Here is an 11,924-nt window from a genome sequence, read left to right as displayed (position 1 = left end):
CTCGATGGATGTTGAGTTATGTACTTCATTAGTTGTAGAATTTTCTATATTGTCCTTAGCCACTATTTCTTGATCACTTTCATCATCACTGTCATCACTAACCATCTCAACATTGTCGAATTTGAGGCTCACATGGAAATCACTATCTTGTAGTCCTTCAATCTTTTTATCATCAAACACAAAATGTACTGATTCCATAACAATGTTGGTTCTTAGATTGTAGACTCTATATTCTTTTCCAATAGCATATCCAACGAAGATTCCTTCATCTGCCTTGGCATCAAATTTTCCATGTTGATCAGTTTGATTTCATAGAATGTAGCATTTACAGGCAAAAACATGTAAGAAATTTAGAGTTAGCTTCCTATTCTTGAACAATTGGTAGGGTGTCATGCATTTTTCTTGATTAACCAAAGAAATATTCTGAGTGTAGCATGTAGTATTCACAGCTTCAGCCCAAAAGTATGTTGGTAACTTTGATTCTTCAAGCATTGTCCTTGAAGCTTCAATAAGAGATCTGTTTTTCCTTTCCACCATTCCATTTAGTTGTGGAGTTATAGCTGCATAAAACTCATGCATAATCCCATTATCTTCATAAAATGATCTCATCACAGAATTCTTGAACTCAGTTCCATTGTCACTCCTGATTCTTCTTACTTTAAAGTCAGGATGATTATTGACTTGCCTTATGTGATTGATGATGATTTCACTAGCTTCATCTTTGGACTTTAGAAAATATGTTCAAGAGAACTTTGAGAAATCATCTACAACTACTAAGCAATATCTCTTCCTTGAGATGGACAACACATTGACTGGTCCAAACAAATCCATGTGCAATAGTTGCAAAGGTTCTTCAATTGTTGAATCAAGTTTCTTTCTGAATGATGCTTTAACCCGTTTTCCTTTCTCACAAGCATCACACAATCCATCCTTAGTAAACTCCACTTGAGGGATACCTCTGACCAACTCTTTCTTGACTAGCTCATTCATGGTCTTGAAGTTTAGATGGGATAGCTTCTTGTGCCATAGCCAACTTTCATCTTGACTTGCTTTACTGAGAAGACAAGTTACTGATTCTGCATTTGATGAGTTGAAATCAGCTAGGTACATATTCCATTTTCTCACTCCAGTAAGAACCACTTTGTTGCTCTTTTTATTGGTCATAACACAAGCTTCTGAATTAAAAGTGACTGAGTTGCCCATTTCACAAAGCTGGCTGATACTCAACAAATTATGCTTGAGTCCATCCACTAGGGCAACCTCTTCAATGATGACATTATCCTTTGATATCAAGCCATATCCCACAGTATAACCCTTGTTGTCATCTCCAAAAGTGATACTTGGGCTAGCCTTTCCTTGAACTCAGTGAGCAGGGTAAAATCTCCAGTCATGTGCCTTGAGCAACCACTGTCTAGATACCAAAGATTCTTTTTGTTTCCCTGCACACATCAAAACCAAATCAAGTTGATTTTGGTACCCAAGTTTCCTTGGGTCCTGCCTTGTTAGCCTTTTTCTTTGGTTTTTTAGGTTTGATCTCATTTGACTTGGGGATCTCAGATTCATCCTTAGTCATTTGAGTTGGACCTTTGAAACCATTCATTGAAATAGAATTATCATGCACATTTTGGTTTACATGAAAATGCATGTTATTTGCAAACATGTTATTCCAGTAAGGCATGCTTAATGACATTTGTGGCATACTAAATGCAACATAATAAGGATTAGGTGCAAATGGTATATTAGCAAATTGTGCATTCATATTATGAGCAGGCATAACATTTATAGGCATTGCAGACATGGCAGTCATGTTGGAAAAAGAAGATGGTGCAGTCATGGGAGTAGGCATAGCAATCTTGTAATTAACATACAGGTGATTAACACTACCACACTTAACACAGATTTTTCTTGGTGCATATTTATCAGATGTGTAGTTGTTATGTTTGTTAATCCCTACCTTCCCATTTCTATTGTTTTTCTTTTTAGCTTCTTTTTTAACCTCAATCTTTTCCAGCCTATCATTCAATTGCTTGATAGACATATGACCAACATTAATTTTCTTTTCTTTTCTAACTTGACTTAATTCTCCTGGAACAAAGTTTTTAGAAATTGATCCATATTTCTCATTCAATTTAACTAACTTAGCTTTGCTAACTAGTTTACTCACAGCCGACTGATGTGGCTCCTTGTCTCTAGACAGATAATCCTTTTAATTATCCGACGGATGATTTTCATCATCCGTCAAGTCCACATCTGTAAAGAGTCCTTCAACCAGATTGGAGCCAAGCTTCTCTTTGCTCTTTTTCCAGGCTGCATCACAAAAGGATTCTATACCTTGAACTTTAGTAATTTGAGCATGAACATCTCTAGATGATTTCCATGCTTTAATTACTTCCTGTTCTCTCTCAACTTGTTTCCTTAAAATCTCTTCTTTCTTCAAGGACTCAGTTAATTCATTCTTAGCAATTTTACACTCAATTCTCAATTTTTCAAATTCAATAAATTGAGACTCTAGTACATTATTCCTTTCACTTAAAAATAAATTGTTTTCTTTAATTTTAGCATTTTCCTTAGTGAGGGACTTAAGTGTAACACGCAGGTTATATAATTCTGTAGACATGTCAATTATTGCATTATTACACTCAGCTTTAGATAAATGTGCTAGGTTAGTGGTGATTACCTGATTGCTTGAAGAAATGGTCTCAGTTTCATCTGATTTGGCCATTAGGGCTAGATTGATATAGCTTGTTTCTTCATCTTCATCTAATCCATCTACAGTTCAGTCATTCTCTTGTGTGATGAAAGCCCTTTCCTTTTGTTTGAGCAACTCAAAATATTTATGTTTATAATCAACCGGCTCAAACTTTTTTTTGCTGGAATCAGACTTTCTACACTCACTAGCAAAATGTCCTGCCAAGCCACATTTGAAACATTTGAATTTTGCTTTATCAACCATGTTTCCATTTGGCTTGGCTGCTCCAAAATTCTTCTTGAATTTGAGCTTGGAAAATCTCCTGGATAAAAATGCTAGATGCTCATCAATATCATCCATGTCATCTTGGCTCAACTGATCTTCATTCTCAGCTACCAGCCCTTTACCCTTGCTTTCACAGACCTTTGAAGTAGATTCAACAGCTTCTACCTTCACCTCTTTCTCCTTCTCTAACTCAGCAACAAGTGCTATGGATCCTCCTTTCTTTCTTCCTTTCTCCATCCTTTTATCTTGCTCTATTTCAAGCTCATAGGTTTTCAGGATGCCATATAGTCTCTCCAAGGTGAACTCCTTGTAATCTTGTGAGTTTCTCAGTGAGACTGTCATTGGCTTCCACTCCTTTGGGAGAGATGTAAGGAACTTGATGTTAGATTCTTTTGTTTGATAGACTCTTCCATGCAGCTTCAGAGCATTTAGTAGTTTTTGAAATCTACTAAATAAATCAGTGATTGACTCACTTTTTTCACAGTGGAAATGCTCATATTGCTGAATCAGGAGTTGCATCTTGTTCTTCCTCACTTGCTCAGTACCATCACAAATAATATGTATTGTGTCCCAAACTTCTTTGGCTATTTTAAATTTAATAATGTTATCAAACATATCACCATCAACATCATTGAACAATATGTTCATGGTCTTCTTATCCTTCCTGACTTGCTCAATATCAGGATCTGACCATTCATGCCTAGGTTTTGGAACAGATGGTTCATTGCCAGTTACAGCTCTCATAGGTACATGAGGACCTCTCTCTATGCAGTCCACATAGGCATCATCTTGGGAAAGAAGATGTAGGTGCATCTTCACCTTCCAGTGGTGATAGTTGTCTTTGTCCAGAAATGGAATTTTAACTCCAACATCCTTCTTGTTCATCTTGTTATTTGTTGTGATCTTTATACTCTTTGTTCTTTAAGAGCTTGCTCTGATACCAATTGTTATTCCCTAACAATACAACAAGAATTACATAGGGGGGTTGAATGTAATTCTGGCTACTTTTTAGGATTTTAAAATTATTAACTTAATATATATAACAGTGTTTGATTTGCAATAGTGCGGAATGAAAGAGTAATAGAAATTAAAACACTAAGTAATAAAACACAAGCTCTAAAACTTTCTGGTGGATTTGAAAGTATCCACCAGATATATATATATATATATATATATATATATATTAGAATGAGAACTCCATGAAGCTTTGAATAGCTCACAGCTGCTTTACAAGTTGAACAAACAAAACTACATAGAAATTCTTATAGAATACAGCTTGATATGTTTCTCTGAAAAATAAGCTTGGTTAGTTAAATGTTTAACTTGCTACACTTGGTTTATATATCACCAAGTAACATGACAGTAAGACAAGATAATAAAACAAGACTATATCTAGTCTAACTCCATGCCACTTCATTACTCTATTCCAGTATCTTTGAATATCTTCACATTTGCATTGAAATGGTAATGCTTCTTTGTTCTCAAAATCCTGCTTAACAGGCTGCCATATTCCTTTTGCAAACACCTGACACATGTGAGTGTGTTGTCACTATCAATAGCTATTTTGAATATGATCATCCGTCGGGAGTCAAGATGATTATTCGTTGGGTACTTTATTGAACATCTGTCGGGAGCCTTATAGATCATCCGTCGGGAGTCTATCTGTCACTTGACTCTATTTCACTTATACAGAATCACAAGACATCTCATATTTACAATTAGCCAACCTATTCTGTATATCAATCTAGTAGTCAACATGACTTAGAGAACCCTACACAATCTACTAGACTAAAACATGTTGTTTGCATAAATGTGCTACAGTACTTATTTGTTACATAAGCTACACTCTCGATCGATATCAAATTGTCATCCGTCGGGACTATAAAGTTCATCCGTCGGGACTATATTAAATCATCCATCGAGAGCTACAAAAATTACTAAGTTAAATCTACTAAAGTGTTTTGTTTAACTTATCATCAAGTTCACAACATATTTCTAACACTTGAATCTATGTATCCAGGGATATAAATATAGAATATATAAACCCCTATACAGTATGATCTATCTATTACCCAATGAAGTACATAAGAACGATAAACAACTAACTACATTCCCTAACCATCACCTTCTTCCAGTTGTCGGGAGGCTGGTGTTGCCGGGAAGGTCTGTTGGCCATAGAATATACCCGGATTCTGATAGTTTTGATAAGACACTACTAAAGGATCTTGAAAATTTAAACTTCTTGTATATTCAGCCCATATGGCAGAGTAAAGAAAGGGTGACGACTGTTGTTGGAATGGGCCATTTTTATATATTACACCTTTTTCAGCCCCGTACTCGGCATGAACTAGGACTACGTGAATGGATTTGAAGGTGGTAGAGGTGGAATAGGTGGAGGAGATGATGGAAGTATTGATCATGTTGATTTAACTCTTTTGAGGTGATTGTATCATGATGCTGCAATGAGTCTGGATGAGGATGAGATATAACCAATGGTCGAGGATTACGAGCTTTTAGGAGAACAGAGTGATCACTCTCAAGCTTCAGCTTTTTTCAGGTGGACGATCATCTAGAGTTCCATTTACAGTTTTAACAACGACACCATCCTAGGTAAAAGAATATAAAACATAAGCAAACACATGAGTTGAGGATGTAAATGCGGCCACTGTTGCAGCTACAAAAATATTTAAAATTTCCTTCATTGTGGTAAAGTTTTTCTTTATCTGCCACTTGTTTTATGTACATTAACGGATCTATTTTTATATTAATTTCATCATGTAGACTTTGAGATACCTCTGAGGAATTATGAGATTCTTTCGTCTTCTCAGCCCGAAAAATGACATTGTTTATAATTTGTTAAAAGAGATTTTCATCCCGCTCCGAATGAGATTGTGCATCCTGTAAATAAATCATAAAATTAAAGCCATGATGTCATGAAATTAGAAATTCCTCACCAATTTTTAGAGGTTAACACTCTATAATTGCTTTAAAAACCACTTCTTAAATACTAAAGAAATCATAATTATGCAAATATTAAGGTTCAAATGATCACTTCATGTTCTCGTGTCGAATATTCTCCATCTGGATAATATATGCAATAGAATCTTGCACTTTTTGTAATTCATACAAAATAAAACATATATTATATGAATCATGAATCCAGTTGTGGTACATCTTTAACAAGTATTTATAATCTAACACGACATTTAATCTAACTAAGTTAAAAAAAAAATTACAAGATTATCGTATTGCGATTAAGCACAATAACATATAATAATTATTGTTGTTACATATCAAAGACATTCAGAATTATGATAAAAGTGATTCACCTTCAGAGTCCTCTTCTATTTCTCCGCTCCCTCATTACTACCCTACCTGATTATCCTCCACCACGGATACACTCTGATGTATCATGAACAATCCCTACATGTGGAGAATTTAGATTTTAAGGATAATATATATACATCAATGCTTCGAAAACATATACGAAAAACTGAATTTGTATCTATATTTGCATCTTATTGAAGGTGATAAATTTTTTAATTGTACATGTCGTCCAATATCAATAATTTATAATAAAAGCCATCATCATCACCATAACAACAAAACAAAAATAATAATACACTTATAAGTAGGAAATCATCCCCTTTTATAATTAAGAAATAAACAAATACTTAAATAAGTCTTACATATAAAAACCAATCAAAATGGTAATCAAAAGAAAAAATATGTAAATTTCGTTACCTGCTTGTAGTTTCTGCATAACCTTCGGCAACAGTTTCTTCAAATACATCACTCAATTTTTAACCTGAACTCTTTCAAAATCCTCAAAATATAATGTTAAAATTATATTGATTAACTTGTTTTAAATTTTACAACATATTTGAACTTTTAACAAATTCGATAAAAATTAGTTAGGTGTTTGAGAATACACCAAATGTGAATGATAATAATCATCAATGTGAGACCACTTATATTCAAGTCTTATCGATTATTCTAGAATAGCAAGACGGTTTCGTAGATAAACTGACATTTATTATATAATTTTGACTTTATGGGAAAACGAAGTCTCTAGAAGATAGACTTGTACATGAGTATTATATATTGGGCTATATGGGCTATATTTAGTGGGCTCTGTCATTATGTTATCTTCTAGATGTGTTGCTCAATAATATTTTTTTCATATTTTACATTTAAATATGGAAAGAAATTTATTATGTACACAAATGTGATCTACTTTATTTATTGATTTATATATGGTATTAATAGTTCCTACATTTTGATTGTATTTTTTTATTACTTGAAACTCGTTTATTTTACAATTTAGTACTCCCTCCACCTCCTTATTTTTTTGAATTTCGGAGATGATGACTGACACACATTTTAAAATGCATATAAATTATAATTCTGGAACTTATTTTTATGATTTTATTTTTTAAATAAAATTTGAGTTTTTATATTTTTATTCAAAAAATAATTTAAAATTACGTTATGGAACTATATTTTATATACATTTTAAATTGTGTGTCGGTTACTCTCTCCGAAATATAAAAAAATTACGAGGACATAGGGAGGGAGTAATTAATTATAAAATTAAAATTCAGTTATATTTCACATCTCATAATTTTTGGAAAATTTCACTTGTTTTTTATTTAAGATAATATATCTTTACCTAAATTAAAAACTAGAATTTATTATAATTTATTGCTTCTTGCAAAATATGTTGTGTTTTGATTTATATTAAAAGATAGGTTATATATGCAAAACATTCAATAATAATTGACAAATAATCATTTTCATTATTAATAAGTCAGGGTCTTATTAACTCACAAAAGTCTCTTCATCGAATTTTTTAAATATCATTTGTTTATAAATAAAAAACAGTTAATAAATTCTTTACATACTATCTAGTTATTTCTGTTATCGAGTTATTTCTGTATATTGTTCCTAATTTAATTATTTTAATTTAACTATATGTTTGATTAGAATGATTCGATATATATAATAAATAAACTTTATTTTAAGATCGTATAATTGTTCAAACAAATTAAATGTGATTTACATTTATAATCGTATGACTTATTTTTAAAATATCTTCTTACCTTAATATTTTAACAAGCCTAAATTTAATTAGATCAAACCTGACATTTTGAATTATGTATTACACTTATCATGTATATCATGTATCATCTCAGTTAATATATACTAGTACATTATCCATGTGCACGCTTATTTTTATCATTATTATATATTGTAAATGTTAATTTAAATATATTGTTGATGTGGTTCGAACCTTACCCCTTCTTATAATTAATTAATTTTAGCATTATATCCAACGATTACTATCAACTTAATAAAAAATATATAATGGCTATTGATTCAGTAACTAAACTAGACCGCCAACAAAACTTTTAATGTTCTGTTTAATAGTACTAACTTTACAGCGTGAATGAAACATGTGTCTTCATATATATTTTATATTTATATTATTTAAATTTTTAATAATTTTTAATTTAAGTAATAAAATATTTGTTAGGAAGATGATGTTACTTCATGATATGTTAAACAAAATACTTAGTAGATTTAATTTAGTGATTTTGTAGCTTTCAACGGATGATCACTTTAACATTCGTTGAAATGGTAGCTTATGTATTAATAAGTTTAGTAGCACATTTTTGCATATTGTAATGCCTTAAAGAACTAGATGTTGTAGAATATTTTAAGTCATGTTGACTACTAGAATGATATGCAAAATAGGTTGGCTAATTATAAATATCAGATACCTTGTAATCTTGTATAAATGAAATGAAGTTAATTGTTATGATGATAGTCTCAACGGATGTTCCACAAAACTTCAACGGATGATCAACTAAAGTTTCAATGGATGTTCAACCAGACTCTCAATGGATGATCCAACATAGTCTCAACGATTGATCTAACTGAGTTTCAACGGATGAACAAATTCAAAAGAGCAGTTGACAGTGACTTGACAGTCACATGCGTTGATTGTATGCAACTGGTATGTGACAACCTATTTACAGGTTTTAGAAAACAAAGAAACATTTTCATTTCCATGCTAAACTGAAGATGTTCAAAGATGCTGGATTGAGAAATGAAGGAGCATGAAATTAGACTAGAAACATTTTGTCTTATTTGTTTTTCTTTTTATCATGTAACTTGGTGATATATAAACCAAGTGTAGCAAGTAGAACAGTATCCAAGTTATTAAGCAATTACCAGAGAAATAGATAAAGCCATATCTGTAAAAGAATTTCTCTATAAGTTCAACTTGTAAGCAGCTGTGTGCAAATCTTGCAACACAAAGTTGTCATATTAATATATATCTCTGGTGGATAAATTCAATCCACCAGAAAGTTTTTATATACTTGTATTTGATTACTTTGTATTTGATTTCTTCAATACTTTCATTCCGCACTTTAGCTAAATCAAACACTATTATATATTCATAGTAGAACAATTCTTAAAATTGAAAAAGTAGCCATAATTACATTTAACCCCCTTCTGTAATTCTTTGTTAGATTGTTTGAGAATAACAATATTGACATTAAATAATATTAAATAAAACCTTATTTAGAGAATTTTAATTTAAATGTATATAATTTTCAGTTAAAGATCAACTATTATAAAATAATATATGATTGATTAAATTTGAACCATTAACCTTATTTGTATCTTTACAAATAATACGAGTAAAATTTTAAATTGGTCACTCAAGTGAAGGTCATATATTACTTTGTTCACTAATCTTAACAAGGTGTCATTTTGATCAATATCGTCATGTAATTATCAAATAGATAGCTCTAAATATGTGTCGGGAAACTAAATATTAATTTTTACTAATTTCTATACATTTTTCTTTGAACCTACTATAAACAAATGAAAAGTGATGAATTATAATTTTTTATTAATATATCTAGACTTAAAAAATTATTTACTATTTATGTTGAATTTTACAATTACTTTATCCAATATAATTAAAAAATTTACTATTGTATAATGTTATATTAGCGATACACGAATATAATAGTTTTTAATATTTATATTATTTTTAATATATAATATATATTTATTAAGTAGGAAAACATATTATATGAAACCATAAGTATAATAACATATGGTTCTGTTTTGAGCTTTATAGTCCATTTTATGTATCACTATAATATGTCACTGTAATATCGGATTAACGGGACTCGAACCATAAACTTTTGGCAATAGTTCTAAAACTAATCAACATAATATTTAACTATAATATTTTTTATGGGATTCTAGCCCTGAATTTCAGTGAATAGCCTATATATTAGAATAAATAATATTTTTATAATATCCAACAACTTTTATTATCTAACAGCTTCTCTTTAGCATAACAAACAATTCACTTTATCTTAACAAATAATTGTAGCAAACAAACACAACTTAAAAGGTGCTCTGCTTAGTATTAAGTAATTGAAGTGGATCTGCAATTGTTTGTATGCTTTTGCTTATTTTCTTCTTCTGCCTTTTATATTTATTTTTTTCGAATAACTCTCTTAACCTCGAAATGATTGGTTGTAATCCAGTCACTTAATAAACCAAAATTTGTTATATCTCATTGTTATATAGACATACACTAGACATATATTTTTGAGGTTTTGTTTAGAATATCTTGTACTGAGAGAAAAAAAAATGCTCGTAATACATGTGTCGTTAAAAAAATTATCTAAGTAATCAGATAATTTTTTCTTAATCGGAAGTTTGTGTATAATATACATACATATATATATATATATATTAATATAAATAGATTTATATATATATATAATTAACTCATGTGCTATCTTTTTAAATTTACTTCTGAAAACGCAGAATTTGAAATTTAATCACACCTACGATGCTTCATCATTCTTTTTACAACATACATTCTCTCTTCTCAAGCCTTTTATGGTCCATTTTATCTTTCCAATAATTTACATTTATTATTTTGTATCATTATATACATACGGTTGTATTTATGTATTTTGAATTTTTATTATTATATACATATAAATTTCATCGGTGTTAAGTTCCGACATAGTGTCTTCAAAATCTCCACAAAATTCAATTGAATATATGGTTGAAAAATAAAGTTCCATTTTAGTGTTCGATAAAGTTACAATTTTTTATTGATTTTAGCTGATTATGAAATAGAATTTTATTGATTTGGTTAATTTACGCATTTTCATTCCCATTTCGTGTTTTTAAATTTCGCTTGAATTAGGTTTTTATATAAAATAAGAAAGTTGCAGCTAGATTGTTAATATGAAGTCTTTATCTTCTTTGTTTTACTTTTTCAGGATTTATTTTCGTTGACGGAGAATATAATAAACAAACATGAAATTAGTTTTGATTTGGATTTTGGTTACTTGTGGAGTTAGGGCCATTCCTATCATTTCGGAGGCCTAAGGGCGGGAAAAATGTGTCCCCAAAAATGCTACTCTGCTAGTTTTCTTTTTGTCACGATAAAAGATTTCATTGATACTTTATATCATTTAACATTATATAGGAATGACATCTGAGTGGGCATTATCTCCCGGCCAAATACGGTTAGCCATTGAACTATTATGTCTCGATATGAAGTGAACCACCTATACACTTTGTTAGATATATTTGTGATGTCATGTCTAATCTGTTGTGTTTAGTTTCAGAACTTAATATCAGGACTTATTGGAAATCAGAACTTAATGAAGTCAGAACTTATATCAGAATTTAAGGCCGTCAGGATTTATATCAGGACTTAAGTGCGGATACTTCAGATAAGGAAAGCAGCTGATTAACAGGAAAGGATCGTGACTAAAATAATAGAAGATATGCATGAAGAGTTAGAAGACTTGTATAAGATAATATCTGATTGATTTATTTTAGGAGACACAATTATATTCCATATCAATTAGAAGATATCTTGTAACTCTGTACT

The 11,924-nt window shown here is 30.6% G+C and overlaps 1 long non-coding RNA gene across 1 annotated transcript; it reads right to left on the bottom strand.

Annotated features, from left to right (window-relative positions):
- Positions 1-4,777: 4,777 nt before the first annotated feature.
- On the bottom strand, positions 4,778-6,875 carry LOC141682549 (uncharacterized). Its single transcript, XR_012559823.1, has 4 exons — positions 6,719-6,875; positions 6,304-6,397; positions 5,768-5,872; positions 4,778-5,580 (listed from the first exon to the last, which is right to left on the bottom strand). It is a non-coding gene; the product is annotated as an uncharacterized LOC141682549 (long non-coding RNA).
- Between the last annotated feature and the right edge of the window lie 5,049 nt (positions 6,876-11,924).

The sequence above is a fragment of the Apium graveolens genome, chromosome 9, assembly GCF_009905375.1.
Source record: "Apium graveolens cultivar Ventura chromosome 9, ASM990537v1, whole genome shotgun sequence".
Classification (NCBI taxonomy): domain Eukaryota; kingdom Viridiplantae; phylum Streptophyta; class Magnoliopsida; order Apiales; family Apiaceae; genus Apium; species Apium graveolens.
The sequence above is the reverse complement of the archived record's forward strand: the minus strand, read 5'-3'. Positions and strand labels throughout refer to the sequence as shown.